The sequence below is a fragment of the Oreochromis niloticus genome, linkage group LG15 (assembly GCF_001858045.2).
Source record: "Oreochromis niloticus isolate F11D_XX linkage group LG15, O_niloticus_UMD_NMBU, whole genome shotgun sequence".
In the NCBI taxonomy this organism is placed as follows: domain Eukaryota; kingdom Metazoa; phylum Chordata; class Actinopteri; order Cichliformes; family Cichlidae; genus Oreochromis; species Oreochromis niloticus.
In genome coordinates this window covers 38,559,391-38,577,533 of record NC_031980.2, presented here as the reverse complement: position 1 = coordinate 38,577,533, position 18,143 = coordinate 38,559,391, and the positions used below count along the sequence as shown (strand labels likewise).

The window sequence follows — 18,143 nt, the reverse complement described above, 5'->3', positions numbered from 1 at the left end:
ATCCAATGCCAGCGAAGCTAGCTGCACACTTTGCTTGAGTGTTGTTCATATATTCACCATATAGTGTGGGGTGTGTCGATGTGCTGGGCATATGAGAACAGACATAACAGTCTGTATTTGCCAATTCTGCCTTGGTCCTGTCGTGGATATAACGGTACCAGGCATTGTTCATCCAAGGATGTATGTGGTCTTGCGTCATGTCTCTTAGGTGGGAGTTGTCGTGCGTCCATCTTTTCTGTCTGCCTCGTGGTTCAGCTGTTGTTGGCGTCAGCTGGGGTCCTGTAAGGGTGAGCGTCATAGTCAAGGTAACCAAGAGGGTCCACCTTCCCATGGTTGCACACAGGTCCGTCACACCCTGTCACTTGGCCGCCCTAGAGTTGATCAGTGGCTTGAGATTGAAGTGCGAGCAATTCCCTACGGGCGCCCAATCAGCACTTCCCCCTCACTACTGAAGCAACCAAGTGAGGGTGAGACTTTCCCTTACTAGTTGATTTCTGTGAAGGAAGTGGAATCCTCTGGGACCTCAACTTTTTTGCAGTGGCTCTGATGTATCCAGGAGGGTCTCTCCGCTATTTTGCAGGCAGTTGGAGTGGTCAGAAGCACTTGGTATGGACCCCCCCACCATGGCGAGCTCCAATTTTTCCTTTGGAGTACTCGGACAAGGATCCAATCACCTGGCTTCAACCTGCAAGAAATAGGTGAAAAAGAGTCTTGCGGCAGTTTATTGTTCAAAACAACTTCTCTGTTTGTGTCTGTGAAGGTTCTCAGTCATCCAGGTCATCGTAGTCAAAGGAGTTTGCAAAGAAAAGCGTCTGGACTTCTTTAAGTTGCTTGAAGACGTTTCACCTCTCATCCGAGAAGCTTCTTCAGTTCTAAGGTCAAATGGCCGAGAGTCCCAGATTTAAACCCAGTGGGAGTATCCCCCCAAAGAGGGACAAAGGACCCCCTGGTGATCCTCTAATCACATGAGTCAAAGTGTGAAAGCGGGTGTGGGACCTAATCAGCCAGGGTTTTGGGTGAGCTCATTGTGAAACCTGGCCCCACCTCGTCATGTGAATTCCTGAGGTCAGATGGCCCAGGATGTGAATGGGCGTTAAGGCGTCTGGGGAGGGAACTCAAAACTGGATTATAGATGGCAGACAGTTGGTGTCGTAAACCACCGCCTCTGTTCAAAGATGGTCGCTCACAGTGGACATAGATGGCCTCTTTCACTCCTCTTTCAAACCATCTGTCCTCTCTGTCCAAAATGTGAACATTGGCATCCTCGAAAGAGTGACCTTTATCCTTAAGATGCAGATGGACTGCTGAGTCTTGTCCTGTGGAGGTGGCTCTTCTATGTTGTGCCATGCGCTTGTGAAGTGGCTGTTTGGTCTCTCCAATGTAGAGGTCTGGGCATTCCTCGCTGCACTGTACAGCATACACCACGTTGTTAAGTCTGTGTTTTGGAGTTTTGTCTTTCGGGTGAACCAGTTTCTGTCTGAGTGTGTTGCTGGATCTGAAGTACACTGGGATGTCGTGCTTGGAGAAAACTCTCCTGAGTTTCTCTGATACACCGGCTACATAGGGGATGACAACGTTGTTGCATCTGTCTTTCTTATCCTCCCTCGCTGGTGTCTGATCTTCTTTTCTGTGACTCTTTGCTGACTTTATGAACGCCCAGTTAGGATAACCACATGTTTTGAGTGCTTCCTTTACGTGTGTGTGTTCCTTCTTTTTTTCCCTCAGGCTGGTGTTAGGGTTCAATGTTGAGAGAAGAATCCATAAATAACCACAGATCCAGTCCGGTGTGCAATTAGACAGTATTTTAATAAACACATGTGTGAGTTCAACAACCCAATCAGTGTTGAACTGTCTTTCTCATATTCAGACAACTGTTTTATGGGGTTAAGGTAGTACAGCCCCCTTTTCTGTTACTAGGCAGAAATACGTCACACCAAAACCACAATGACTTTTAACATAGAACATCATCTTCGTGTCTACGGCTGATGCTTCCTGTCAGCCCGCCTTCGCTGTCGCTTATCTCCCTGGAACATCAGGTGCACTTCCTGTAGAAAATGTCACTCATACAGGCACAACTTTGCAGTCTAAAACTCATTTAGTAGGTAAGAGTTTATATCTGTGTGTGTGTGCACGTGCGGGGGCGCGTGCATGCTGTGTACTGCGTACGTGTCTGGATGTGTATGTCTCGCCCTTAAATGCTCTCACATCTCACCCGTTACACTTCTGACCTTCACGTGACCAGGAGCCACAGCTCTTTAATAAGCTCAAATGCAATCATGTGTAAAAGATTAAAATCATTTTCATAACACAGGTTTTCCTTCTCAGATCTGCCAATATGTTTGCTCCTCCTAATATAGTCTAAAAGTAACCCCAAGCAAAGCAATTTGAACTTTCCCCTATCAGTGATCCCTCTAACTAAGCGTGTGTGTCTCAACGATACATGCAGAATAACACCCTGCTCTTTGGCTTGCACTTAAACTCTGCTTTCGGTTTCACTTCTGCAAAAGCTGCAACTTCAAAGACATAACTTCCTGTCTCATTTTGGCACAAAGTGTATTTTCCTGTCTCTGCCCTCTACACAGAGATCATAAAAGCATTAATAACATTTAAATTATAGATTCAACTCAACCGTTTAAAATGGTTCTTCTTTGGACCTGTAATAAAGGCTAATATAATACCAATATATTTGAACATCTGAATGCATCTGAATGCAACATCCCTATTAACATGAAATGGTAATGATGATTATAAAAATAGCAGCAAATAATAGCAATAAAATATTTCTATTCCCCACACTCTCACTCTCGACCTCTGGACCACCAGAGGTCGCAATACATTATGTTGGGTCACTCCTTGGCCCATTCAACTGCTTCCCTGTCCACCCCTGACGTCATGGACATTAGGATCACTGTTCTTAGCTCTGACCCTCTCTTGGCATCCTGTGACTTAACAAATCAGACAACCTCATGTCATCTAGGTGGTCTTAGTTATAAAATGCCCGCTCCCACTTGAGAACACTTCATGCTTAAGTGGTCTCTGCTCCTCTTCTGGGTCCCACTCTAGTGGAAATCTGGCCACCTGCAAAGGAAACAAAACACTTTCTCCCTAGTACGGCTTCCCTGCCTTATGTCCCTCAGTTGTCTTCTTTATTCAAACCTAATGTTACTCAACCTAATGTTACTCAAAACATGAACCTAATTACGTATTTGGTTTTTGACTTTTATTTTTATATCTCATTCAACCGTACTCAGCATTCGTAAAACTCTTAAAAGCACTGCCTTTAAGAGAATCGAAGGAAGCACGTCTCTGCATGTGCTTCCTCTTTGCTCCTTATCTGATCATCAACATCCTGTGCACAAAACTGTCACTGCTGCAAGGGCCTACCTCTCCTCTAAAGTCACCTTTCACAAGAAAAATCCTAAACACTTATTCTACTAAAGGATCAAAGAAAAAACAACCACTTTCATCATTACGTGTAAACACATAGTTAATTGCTCCTAGATAAACTTCATCATAGCTAAAAGCTGAACTCTAACTGTATTTTGAACTCCCATTTCCTGGGTGATAACCTGTTTGAATCTATCATTTTATTTCATTTTGCTACTCTTAATGTAATGACTCCTTCTAACTTAAACTTTATCAGACTTAACCAAAATATATAAGCTTTCTCCCTTTGCTTCTGTTTTAAACAACAACTTTTTTACTTCAACAAGCATTTGTTATTCTGTAACTGCATCTTATATAAGAGGACTAATTTAGAACTGCATGTGTTATCTCCATATTTTACATGTCACCCCATTTAGTTACAACCGAAACTCCTATTCAGTTCCTCTTTTCTGTCACTTGTTACCGGGCCAACTCAAATTCAGTTAAAAGCTAAATGAATTTCAGGCCCTAGGCCTCAAATCAATACTGTCCTGTGTGTTGATGAACTCTATACGTCTGTAAGCGTGTGCAATCCTTCAAAACTCGGGTCCTTCTCACAGTAGATTGGCTAATCATAACGTTAACCAAAAGTTTGTGACCCTCAAGAGACGACTCTCTGAGCCACAACTCCATTAAAGGCACAAAAATGCAATGTGTATGAAAAAATCATTTCTACATATATAATCTCCAATATTATTCATTTGAGTCAGTGAGACTTTTAACATCCTCATAAAAGCTCTCCTCTACCCTAGAAATAAATCTATTTACTATCTGTTTCTAAAGCCTACATTATAACAACATTCTAACATTATGTCACTGTGACCTCTTATCCTAAAAATCAAAAAGAAATCCCACATTTTCTACTCATAAAATCTTCACTATTTTCCCCCAAAGCATATCCTTTATTCCCACAGTTTCCCCTTTAAGTTTTGTATACAACTTCTTATTAACACCAGCAATTTATCTTATAAACAGAATTCAGTTCATTTTACTCCTTTCTTTAGAATTAACAATCTCTGCCTCAGTTTTACCATCTCTAAATTATCAAACAACCCCAATCGTTATAAAATCATACTAAAACCCCTTTCAAATTAAACAAATTAAATCTTAAATCCCTCTCTTTTTTTGACACATCTCATGTGGCAAAAAACTCAACATGCTTCACCCAAGCTTAACAAATCAAAAGGAAAAAAGGTTAGTCATTTCATTTCTCAGAACAGCTCAGCAATTCTCCTCTCCGGTATTTTGCTCCAGCCCTGAAAACCTGTGTTTAAGGAACAAAATCAATTTAATCATCATGTCAAATCTCCTCAAACTCGTCGCTCCATCGAACCCTGGATCCTTGGAATTTCCTGAAAACAAAACCTGTGTGTTAACCAGAACTTCACATTTCATACTCAATTTCCCCACTTATGATCCAACCTGTGTTATAACCCAAAATAAACTTACACAGAACAGTTATTAATCATGTGTCACCTCAATTCATGGTAACTTAAGTTACATCAATGTTTCCCTTTTAGCATTTAGCATTCTATAATGTAATAACATAATCCAACCCCAGTAAATAATTTTCTCAACGCACACATCAATATCCCAAAATCAGCATCCCCAGATTTAAGTCTCCCACTTGTCCTGTTTGTCAACCTTTTATTTATTTCCCCTCTTGGTCCCATCACTCACATTCACTCCCATGCATTCACACATTATGTTTTTGCTGATACTGCAGCCTTCCGCGCACGTCATCAGATGCTCCACATCAGCAAAATGAGCTCAATCATTTGTTTTATTTCGTTTTCCTTTTTAGGAAAATAGTTCTCTATATTTTTGACTGGATTGACACGCTGCAATCATTTTTAGACAGAGACTCACCGCCAATCAGTCTCTGATTGTAATCAATTATAATTCTGTAAAGCCCACCTGATTTTCGTACTTTGGTAATTTTGTCAGCGCCGTCCGTTCGCTCTCTTCCAGGCCTGCTTAGAACAAAAATGAAAAAGAGAGCTGATTATTAGCTCATCAAAGTACAAAACAAAATCACCTGACAGGTTTTTTCCTGAGTGCACTTACTACTACAAAAATTTTTGGGGCCCCTCTCAGACATATCCATGTCTTAATCAAACACCCTCTCTGGAAATAAAACAACAGCCTCAAAAATCTGAAACAATCTCAAAGTTCACCCTTTCAACACACCGAAAACCTCGTCAAAAGATCAAAGACCGTTTGCACAATGTCTCCCTTCCTCACTCCGCCATAAACCGATTCCAACAACGTATCATCCCTAAATTATAAATTTCCTGTCCAAATCTGCCCCTCTGAGCAGACCTGACCACCGTAATCAAATATCCTGATACTTTACCATTATATTTCTCCAAATACTCTTCAACAGCCACTGCTCTCTCTTGAACTGAACTGAAAGCCTCCGACACACACGCACACAGGAAGTGTCTCTGCTCCAGCTAATTTGCATAAACCCACAGCTCAACAGCCAACTTAACAAGAGGAATACATGTTTAAACCTTATCACATTATTGAATTATTTTCATTTTCTTTCTATACTAATCACTTACTTTGATAAATCAGTGCGAGAGCACTCCTGAGTCACTCTTATAGAGACTTTTCTTTTGTTTTTTCCATCTATTTTAAATCTTTCCATCAATTGTATTAACCATTCACACCATTCTCTCACTCATACAAGCAGCAAGCAGATCTTCATTGCATATGCTTATGTTCTTAGCCAGGTTTTAAATCAATATCTGTTCATTAAGCTTCAAGAGCTTGTCTTTATAAGGTTAATGCATTTTCTGTTTGTGTGTGTATGGGTATGTGTTATTTTGCATCTATGGCTTCGCAGTCTGTCAGACACCTTTCCAATTCTCCAGTTAAACAGTCAGTTCTTTCTTTCCCCGAATTACTAACCCTCTATTTTAATTTCCCACCTTAAATAAAGCACTCCTGGTCTTCAGCCAGGAGCTAGGGCTTGCTTTTCAGGTTCCTGGACACATCATTCTGTGAACCATTCCACCAGAAACTTGCCTTAACTTATCCATTGATGTTACCTTCTAACTTTCTTCCGACTGCTGCTGTGGAGAATTGGTCCGGTTCTGCTTTACTCCTGAAAATAACAAAACTAAGACATTTTCATTATTACCACAAGTGCTTAAATGACCCATTTCTCTGTCTCTGGTCAGAAATACCAATTATGCCATGCATGTAAGCGTGTTCTTCCCTGCATTTTAGGTTAATTGGGTGTAAACTGCTTCTTCATTGAATTAATTCATTGAGTTCTTCGTTGCCTTGCGATGTATTCATGTTAATGTACACTACGTGTAAGCTGTTTCTTCATTGCATCCTATATATTCATATTTAATTTATGCATTTCACCACTGAACTTTAGATTCAAACTATCTCACTTCTGATTCATTTCAAAAATAATCTCACATGTAACAATTTGTATGTGTGTTTTCTATTCATTAAGGTAATGACAATTATTTCTTTCATTATTCTTACCTTTTCTAATGTTTACCTCTTTGTTATGCTGTGGTGGACATCCCTAAACAATTCATGAGTTCAGGTTTCAATTTTCAATCCAATTATATCCTATATTCTCGCAGTCAAACTCGTCCAGCTTCATCTCTCACCGGTCTCTTTTTCATTCACAGTGTCCTGTTCGTGCTTCAAAGCTCCAGCAAACACAGTCTCAACTCAGCTGTTGTCTTCTTCTCTGTTTCTTTACAGTCTTTCTTTTAGATTAAGTCCCAGCATGGCAAAATCTCACTCAATGTCCAGTGTTCTTCCACAATTCTTTATCCCACTGTTCAACTGCCCAGCCTGTATTTTCACAGTACATGTTGCAGTACTCTTACATGCTGCTGCTGGTCGTCAGTCGTCATCAGTGTTAATGGATCAGTGGCACTGTCGTTTGCCTGCTGTATTCAAGTCCACGATGTTCTGTCGGTCTTCATCAGGCGATTGACTGTCCTTTGAACTTCTGCTCCGCTTCCGGGACAAAGTGAGAGATCCAGCCGCACAATTTCGAGCCAAAAACTGGCTTATTCTCCCAATTCTTTTAATCTACTTTTCTGCTGCTGAACTCAAGGTTGCAAAGTTGAAAGACGCCCACCTGTATTGACACACTAAACCATATAATTAGTATTATATTCATTTTTTCTTAAAGGCTTCATTTGCTTCATGTGCCTAGAGTTAACTCATCTATCTCTCTGTGTTCTTTCTGTACACACTCAGTTCCTTTTATGGGCATGCAGAGTTCCTGTTCACTATTTCCTGTCGCTGCAGCCCCGGTACACAGAGCCATATTTCCTGTTCTTCAAACTAATCTAACTCCTTTGTTTGTTTGTTTTTTTGTATTTATAGTCTACAGGCCCTCTTTTATTCTACTAAATCTTAGTCTAAAAACAATACACCTTCATTTCACTCACACACATTTAAACCGAGCTCTTTCACACATCCAAACAATTAACCAAGTGTATATGCTTATGTGTTTTTGAACTGAGAGAAAAAGACACTCAACCTCTCATACCATCCCTCATGCATTTCTTGAATTAAAAGCACTTTCAAACTTTAGCACATCCTACTTTTCATCACACAAGAAATATATTTCACACTCCTTTATTCCATACACACGTTTAAAGGTTCTAACCTCTTTAGTCATTCAGTAATCGTCTCACACACTGCCTTTTCTTTCAAACTCCCCCTTTTCACTTACTCAGACAAATCACCCAGTCACTCAAATCAAATACTGACAGCATTCACACAGTTAAAATCACACAAAATACGCTTTCATACGAGTATTTTGGACATGCCTTCCATGATCAGAAAGAGCAAGTCAAAAGAAAAAAGAAAAAGAAAACTGAAACCTCTCATCGTCTCACAGCTTCTCCCCACACACACATACCTGAAAAATAAACCACACCAACATTTATGGCTCACAAAATATACATCTATCAAAATTCAGTCATTTTCTAATCATCCACACTAGTATATTCAAACTGTATTTACACTCTCATAATAAGCAAAACCAACCTCTTATATACAGGCATTTATCGAAATTGGTAAACAATAGTCATAAAGCTCAAATTTCGAAACTGAAACCACCCTCTCTGCGCATCACCGCTGCTCATTTGCATTTACACACCATCAGTGCACATCCGGCTGTGCATTACTGGCACAGAGACTGATCTTACTCATAGATCTCATATTTTACATTACAGACGTCTTATTAATTACAACTGCACAGATTTTAGGCCTTTTCAACTCCTATGTAATTTCGATAATATAACATAACGGCTCCAACCGATCAGTCCCAGACTTTTTGTGCTCAATTCACCAGGGCGGTCCCAGACTGTCCTGTCCAGATTTCTAAACCTAACTTAATTTGCCAGCATACCCAATAAGCGCAAAAATAGGAGACTCTAACTCCTAGCAATTTTGAAGATTCCCCAGTCCTTCCCGGCTCGTCGTGCCGTACTAACCCTACTCTTCAGGGTAGGTCAAGGATAAACGTCTTTATCCAGGAGGGAGCGTTACCTCCGAGAAAATGCGCTTCTTAACAGACGCCGCTGTCGTCCTAGAAAAATTTATAATAATTTGAAACAACAATCTACACCCGAAGCAGGATTAAGATTGAGGCAGATCTCCCGTTGTGGACATAGGGGACTCTAACCCACAAAAATGACCATCACACGTAGACCAGATGACCAACGGGACTTGAACCCACACAATGACCAAATTCCCTATCTTTCTAAGAGTTCACTTAGCAGTCCAACTGCTTTAATTCTCTTTTCATTCCTTTATTCTCATTACTCAGTACTGTCACTTATACTTCCTTATCATTACTTCAACCGGTAAACTTCATCAAAATTTCGCCAAAATTAAAAAACAGACATTCACCAGTAATTACAGTGACCAGGCTTTTAATTTGACATGCCCAATGTGACACCTTTTGGAAATATATTTCAACAGGCAGTGTCTTACCTTTAAATGCCCCGGGGAATGCCTGCTCACTTTCACCACTGATTACAGTCTGCCCGTCCAATTACCACGGACCCCGGATCTCTCCATCTACCCCTCTACCTCTCTCTCACCGGAACGAGCCCCCAAATGTTAGGGTTCAATGTTGAGAGAAGAATCCATAAATAACCACAGATCCAGTCCGGTGTGCAATTAGACAGTATTTTAATAAACACATGTGTGAGTTCAACAACCCAATCAGTGTTGAACTGTCTTTCTCATATTCAGACAACTGTTTTATGGGGTTAAGGTAGTACAGCCCCCTTTTCTGTTACTAGGCAGAAATACGTCACACCAAAACCACAATGACTTTTAACATAGAACATCATCTTCGTGTCTACGGCTGATGCTTCCTGTCAGCCCGCCTTCGCTGTCGCTTATCTCCCTGGAACATCAGGTGCACTTCCTGTAGAAAATGTCACTCATACAGGCACAACTTTGCAGTCTAAAACTCATTTAGTAGGTAAGAGTTTATATCTGTGTGTGTGTGTGCACGTGCGGGGGCGCGTGCATGCTGTGTACTGCGTACGTGTCTGGATGTGTATGTCTCGCCCTTAAATGCTCTCACATCTCACCCGTTACACTTCTGACCTTCACGTGACCAGGAGCCACAGCTCTTTAATAAGCTCAAATGCAATCATGTGTAAAAGATTAAAATCATTTTCATAACACAGGTTTTCCTTCTCAGATCTGCCAATATGTTTGCTCCTCCTAATATAGTCTAAAAGTAACCCCAAGCAAAGCAATTTGAACTTTCCCCTATCAGTGATCCCTCTAACTAAGCGTGTGTGTCTCAACGATACATGCAGAATAACACCCTGCTCTTTGGCTTGCACTTAAACTCTGCTTTCGGTTTCACTTCTGCAAAAGCTGCAACTTCAAAGACATAACTTCCTGTCTCATTTTGGCACAAAGTGTATTTTCCTGTCTCTGCCCTCTACACAGAGATCATAAAAGCATTAATAACATTTAAATTATAGATTCAACTCAACCGTTTAAAATGGTTCTTCTTTGGACCTGTAATAAAGGCTAATATAATACCAATATATTTGAACATCTGAATGCATCTGAATGCAACATCCCTATTAACATGAAATGGTAATGATGATTATAAAAATAGCAGCAAATAATAGCAATAAAATATTTCTATTCCCCACACTGGGAAGAAATCTTTGCCGTAAATGTGCCCAGCGTGAATGTGTTTGGCACTTTTTCAGGTTTTAGAAAACATTTAAATACCAGACACTTAAACTATTTTGACCAGCAGGCTGACACTGATGTTAATTTACAGCCTGATGTGGCAGTTAAAGAAGTTAGCACTACAGGGGAGGTGGTGTCAACTAATGTAAAAGGTTAAATAAGAGCACTTTGGATATGTGTGCTGAAGCCATGGCTCACTAGGGCGGCTGTTTTGTGTAATGATTTGGGAAGAATGGGTTTTCCTGCTATTTTCATTATGTCATCAGTGTCTAGTACTGCTCTGTGTTTCAGCCATTGTTTCTCTTCCTTAGGTGGTGCTTTTTGTTCATCCTGCAATACAGATAGTGGAATAGTGTGATTTTCATGAGTTGTTAATAAGACTGTGGTTGCTATAGCTGCTGCTTTTGCAGCTTTGTCAGCAAAATTGTTTCCCTTTGTAATTTCAGAGTCATCCTTCTGATGTGCTGCACATTTGCAAATTGCTAAATGTCGTATCACATAAAGAGTTTCCTCCCATGTAAACAGATGTATGCCATGATAAAACCTTTCTCCACACACTAGAAATAAGAAACTAATTTCAACCCTCTGTTACATCTTATTCACTTATTTTATAATCCAGTCATTTTTCCAAATCTAGTATCAACTAATTTGCATATCAGCTCATAATGCACTAAGTTGACAGGTCAACAGAAATGCATGTTCAAAATATTATCACAAAAAAGAATTTCCTTCATACAGTAAATTACTTGTGTTGCATCAATCAAACAGAAAGCATTTCACAATTTATTGTATTACCAACTAAATTTATTGTCTCATTACTGCTTGGTCATACCAGACTCTCTCTGTCTTTATTTTTTCTTTTCTGTTTTCACAAACGTTTCACCTATTGTCCTGCTGGAGAGGTAAATGTCAGCAGTGGATAAATTCAGCATTTGATAACAAAACTCTGTTAAGTCTTTCCTGCTTTAACACCAATGAGAGATATAGGCGCATGTATAGTGTGTGCTATAGTGTAAGCTGTTCTTCATTGCATGTATGTGTGTTAGTACGCTTGCATGCAGGGCCTGTGGGCCTCTCTCACCCAAAAAGGGCATTTTCTTAACAGCTGCCTTTCTCTTGCATGTGTTAAGACAGGGAAATGTGATTGTAGCAGTTTTGAGATTATTATGCTGTTATACATTACACCTGTAATCAAAATGAGTGAATCATGATACTGCTGTACGCCACATCATACTTCTTGTGTAATCAGTATGTAGTTTTAGTTTGCATCATGCTTCTGAGTTAAAAGAATGTGAAAATCATTAGATTTATTAGATAGGCTTGTATTATCCTATACTGCTGATTTACTGTGAGTGAGTTAGACTATTTCATGACATTTCATACTGCTGAGTTATAAAGAGAATATTGTGTTGAGAGAGTCAGGGCCTTTTTTTTTTTCTTTTTTTTCATTGTAGAGACAACAGAGCACATTGCACGGGAGCAGAAAAACAGGGAGCCAAGGTCATAACTCAGGCTCACTGACAGAAAGAATGTGAATGCTTAGTTTTGTGGCTGTGGCGCATTTTGTATAGCTTCTTTTCTTTTGTTTAGTAGCTTTCTGCCTTCACCTGAGAGGGTGTACCCTAAGTACACTCTAAGAACTAAAACTGATAATTACTTAAATATTTTGATGCAACACTTTTACACTCAAAAATAATGAGTAAATGCAAAAACAATCACATCTCTTAAATACACCTTATTAATTGAGTAAATCCAACTAAAATGGAATAAGTAGTTATGAACAATTAAAGATGTTACAGTAACATACAAAATTGAGTAAATACAATTGAAAATGTAAGTTAAAACAACAGTAACCAAAAGTTCAAACTACATAAAATATTAATTAGGAAATGCTGAAATGCTTGGCACTGTCAGTGGTAAGACATTATAAAACACATTGAAGGAATACAAGACAGTCAGAGTTTTGTTCAGAGAACTACGTGCGCACGGGTGAGTGATCGGGTGATACCCACACCGAGGCTTTGCAGTCAGCTTTATTTATACTCAAGCATGTTTGCGTCACAGACACATGTAGGAAGAGATAACATACCACTCCTTACAAAGCATAAAACATATACGTTCAACTGTCAGTAAGGAACTGGTCAAGCCTATCTTAAGGGAAACAGAAGCCAGTTGGTTCCTGTTCCCAACGGCAGACTCAGCAAACTCAGCAAAGGTGAGGTTTCCTGTGGCAACCTCCTTATGCCAGTCATTTTCTTAGAAGTCAGCAAGGCTCACGTGCATGTGTAGTGACAAGATACATGTAGTATAAAATATATGAACATCATTGTACATTCGCAAACCTATTTAGGGAAAGCATGTTATTTAATAAAACATTAAACAAAATCTCTTAACATTCCCTGCTGTTGTTCAAATATTTTTTACATACTTCAACTTCTAGTCACTTGTGTATACATTTTCAACCAGAGTATCATTTAGTAAAATTGATATGATCAACATTTAGGTTTTTTTTCACTTTGTTGACAATAATTAAAAATTGTCTTCTTCTTCAAAGTCTGTGTTTCGGTCCTGATGTGTAAGCAACATCATCGTCTCTTGGTGAAACGTAACATGTGGTGTGATGGCAGTTGCTATGAGTCTGTTGATTAATGCTCTAATGCAGGGAATACAACAACATCCACATAGAGTGAGTATTGCTGCAAATACAGCCATGGACACTAGAATTGATGACACCAGAGTACGGTACTTCCCGAACATATCCATCCAGCTGTCCCACATCGAAATGTCGACTCCCGAATGTTCTTTCATTTTCTCGTTCAGGGTCTTCAGGCCCTCCAAGGCCCTTGTCAGGCTGAGGGCTCTTCATTTTGTTGATTGTTGATTTTGCATGAGGCATTCAGGAACAGTCCAAAGCGGTAGTCCAAAGTTTCAATTCTTAACATGTTCTTTCCGGTGCCCACCCATGGAAAAAGTGAGTGGAGGACCTTTTGTCCGGTGTTCCAAAGCTTAAATTCCTCTGGCACATCACTGCCATAGATGGGGTCATGTAGTTGCACTGCGGAGATGTCTCGTCGTCGTCTTCGAGGCATCGTGGTGTTTCTCACAGTTATTTTGAAGGTGTGATCTGATATGAAGATGGGAGCGCAGACTCCAGTCCAGCCTGGGAGTAGTATGAAATAAGCACGTTGTCCACATAGCCAGGCCATTCCTTGCACCCAGTAAGTGCCGTTAGAGCGGTTGGTTGTGTTCACAGGGGCACCTTCTCCTTTTCCAGCGATCTGATTACAATTAGCGGTGTTGTTCATCTTCTTTCTTTTGGGTGAGTGTTAATAAACTCACTAGGAGTGCAATACTAGCCACTAGGAGGACGAGCGTCTTCATGATGACCAGACACACCTGTGACCTCTGATGAGTAGACTACCGGCAAGAAGCAAGAGGGCGGGGTGTACCCGATCAGCCCTCCCTTCACCAATAAATCACCAGGAGTTAGGGGTGTCGGCGTCTAAATGTCTAGATTGTCACTCACTTTCTTACAGTGGCTTTGATGAATCCAGGATGGTCTTTCTGCTATTTTACAGGCAGTTGGTGTGGTGATTAGGACTTGATAAGGACTCTCCCACTTTGGTGAGCTCCAGTTCCTTCTTTGGAGTACTTTAATCAGGATCCAATCACCTGGTTTCAACCTGCAAGACACTGGAGAGATATCATTCGGCAGTTTATTGTTCAAAACAATATCCTAGTAGTTTTCCAACAGTTTTGTCATCCATTCTGCCAGAGCTGTTTCTCTGACAGATTTGTCTAAAGGTTCACTTTTTGCAACTGAGCTTTTCCTCACTGGGTAAACCTCTGGCCATTTTGGGAATACGTCTATAATCACTAGAGCGTATTTTGAGCCTTGACATTCATTTAATTCAATAAAATCCATGTGGATTGTATGAAAAGGATAAGGTGGTGTGGGAAAGTTACCTCTTTTTGGTCTAAGGTTTCCCTGTGCATTATGTTTTTGGCAAATTATGCATGTTCTTATATATGCTTTAGCTGAGTTTTCAAAAAAAAAAATTTGAGTATAATTGTTTAGAAAGAATATCTACCATCCCTGCTGTTGACAAATGGCAATGCCCATGTGTCACTAATGCTGCTGTTTTATGTAGGGATTTAGGTAGAATAGGTTTCCCATTACACGTCATCAAATCATTTTTTAGCTGTACCTTTAAAAGATTTCCATGTTGCACTGGATTGCCAGTAGAAGTAATCATACCTCTATTCTGCCAAATTTTTGCAAAATGATGTACTGCTGAAAAAACATACTAACTGTCTGTGTGTCTCTCTGTCTGTCTGCGTCCTTGACACAGTCAGCTCCTTTTACTGCCTCTGCTGCAGCTACACCGGCCTGCACACAACAGAGTCTAATTTGCAGAAGTAAAATGCAAGCAGACGTTGTTTTTCTCCAAATGCCTGTGTTAAAACAGCTTTCATGTAACCTGCACTTCCATCTACATGCAAGTAGAAAGGCTATTTCCAAGTTACTGAATGCTTCTTCTTCCTTTTTTCTCTGTAGATACAGCACTACATATTTTCTTAAGGCATTTTGGACAATTTCTATTTCGTTTTAAAATAATTCATATATCTCATACATGTTACATATGTCAAACTTCTAAGTTGGGAAAAACTTTGCACTGCTTACAGCTCGTAGCTCACAGCTCTAAAACTAGGCATCAGTAAATCATGTGCCTAATCATTTCGTGTCACTGTGATCCTCAAGTATGATCACAGATTTGTTTTTCAAACCAACAAAACAAACAAACAAAAACAAGTTGCTGCTGATGGCATGAAGGCCTTACACACGAGTTGGGACACAAAAAGAAAAAGAACTGCTGTCAGAAACAAAGCAGAAGTGTGAGAGAAAAAACTGAGATCACAGACTGCTGCATGTGTGAGCTTTTAATATCATGCAGCTTCTGCTCTGAAAAACAAAAAAATTAATACAAAATAAAAAGGGTGTATCTTGCTCATTAGCTTGGTAGTATAGGTTTGCTCTTCATCTTAACAAAATCTCATCTAGGATGACAGGTTTACAAGCGGGTCAAGTGTCTCTATGCACTTAATTAGTTTACATATTTTCTTTATTTTCTTCATCTCATATGTCATTATACTGAATTTGAGCAAACCTTAAGCTTGATACAGATTACTTTTAACAATTATCCACCTCACATCACAACTGACTGAGGTGCCTCTTCATATTTAATATTATTTCATTATTAATGTTATTATCTTTTTATATAACAGCAATAGTATATTACAATATTTTATTTGTGTCCACCAAGGGCTTAGGGTGAGCTGCAGTCTCACCCTTTCCCAAGCTGGAGACATTTTCCTTTTCACACACTTTCTTTGGCTGAACAATGACACAACCTTAATATACCTTATGCATCTCTCTATTTCATTTAATATGTGTTTGTGTGAGTTATCTGGTTTCATGCATTCTATCCATTCTAGGCACGGTCGTCCTGCCAACTATATTTCATTGTTAATACCAGTTTACCGGTTGTTATCCTTCTATTATCAATTTGAATACATTAAATAAGCTCTAATTTAATTTAACCTTTTGTTTATTCCACTTCATTCCTCTTTCCATGCTTTAAAACATTACACCTTGTTTTGCTTTTATTTATTAATACTGCCAACATACACTGTGAGACGTTCTGGTACTAGAGTCAGAGGAGGTTATTAAGTCAGCCTTCTACCCTGAACTAAATTCAGGGCGGACTTAATTTTATGCGTTGATGCGCAACCTTTCTCTTCCTCACCATTCAGTACTCACAGGAAAACACTAGGAGTAGTGCAGGAGCCTAGAGTTCCTATTCAATGAAGCACTTACTCCTCAGCAAACATACAGCGCGTTTAGAAAAAATCCTATTTTTATTTGACACTCTCATTACCTTTCACTCCCGGAGTGAAATGAAACCACGAGCTACCAACCTCTCTTTTGTTGCGGAATGGGCCCACACAGGGCGACTTAGTCCGTCTTACACAGGCGAGCGTTTACGTGCGGGTCCACACAGGGCCCGGTCCACACAGGACGTTTTACAATAGGACACGTCTGTCCTTTTGGTCCACACAGGACCCTTCTACTTTGAGCAGTGTCAGCCTAAAAATCGATTATTCAACGCAGAGTGTTTCTGGCTGCTTTATATTCACCTTCAATGTTGCGCTGTGTTCTTTTTTCCGGCGTCACCGAGTCCTGTCGTCGTGGACCTGTATAAGACACTGGCCAATAGGCGAATTTACGACTCTGGGCTTTTCCTTGCTTCGCTAGAAGCGGTGGTTTACAGTGCAGGTAGTCACGACGTCAGGATTCGGCGGCTCCGTCTGTGAATAGTTAGATGATATAATAATATCAATCAATAAATCCGGCTCGAAGGACCAATTAAATGTCAGTGGTAAGACATTATAAAACACATTGAAGGAATACAAGACAGTCAGAGTTTTGTTCAGAGAACTACGTGCGCACGGGTGAGTGATCGGGTGATACCCACACCGAGGCTTTGCAGTCAGCTTTATTTATACTCAAGCATGTTTGCGTCACAGACACATGTAGGAAGAGATAACATACCACTCCTTACAAAGCATAAAACATATACGTTCAACTGTCAGTAAGGAACTGGTCAAGCCTATCTTAAGGGAAACAGAAGCCAGTTGGTTCCTGTTCCCAACGGCAGACTCAGCAAACTCAGCAAAGGTGAGGTTTCCTGTGGCAACCTCCTTATGCCAGTCATTTTCTTAGAAGTCAGCAAGGCTCACGTGCATGTGTAGTGACAAGATACATGTAGTATAAAATATATGAACATCATTGTACATTCGCAAACCTATTTAGGGAAAGCATGTTATTTAATAAAACATTAAACAAAATCTCTTAACAGGCACATATAACCTACACCATTACAATTATTTGTTTTTAAATAATGGTTCAATTTACTTAATATTTTTAAGTTAACTTAAGCAAAAACGTTAATTACAATTAAGTGTTTATTTTAGATATATATATATATACACACACATATATATATATATACACATATATATGTACACACACACACACACACACACACACAGGAAAAAAGAACCACGTCAGTTCAACATTGTTCACAATGATTCATTTTAAACAGCTTTTTTGTGAATCACACATTTAGCAGATTCCTTCTCTGAACACAGTGAGCTGAAATCTGTTCTACATTCAGTGGATAAAACTTGGATAAAATTTCAGTCACAACAGCCTTATATAATAAAATTGCATCCAAATTGGCATGCTTGATGCTAACAACAAGAAAAATGTACCTGCCATACAAAGAATAAAAGTGGCTCAAGTGAACGCAGTGCTTTACCTTTTCAGAAAAGGTCAAATTGTGGAGGTATGTAATAACGACAGGAGAGGTCTCAGTGTCTCACTCCAACTTTTATTAACCGACTCTCTCTGGACCTCACATACAGAA

At 39.7% G+C, this 18,143-nt stretch overlaps 1 protein-coding gene and 1 long non-coding RNA gene across 2 annotated transcripts in view; one reads left to right on the top strand and one right to left on the bottom strand.

Annotated features, from left to right (window-relative positions):
* LOC109199848 (uncharacterized) overlaps positions 1 to 18,143 on the top strand; it is an 827,125-nt gene that overhangs the window by 266,056 nt on the left and 542,926 nt on the right. The window lies entirely within an intron of this gene.
* On the bottom strand, positions 14,194 to 17,570 carry LOC112842382 (uncharacterized). Its single transcript, XR_003214126.1, has 2 exons — positions 16,852 to 17,570; positions 14,194 to 14,346 (listed from the first exon to the last, which is right to left on the bottom strand). It is a non-coding gene; the product is annotated as an uncharacterized LOC112842382 (long non-coding RNA).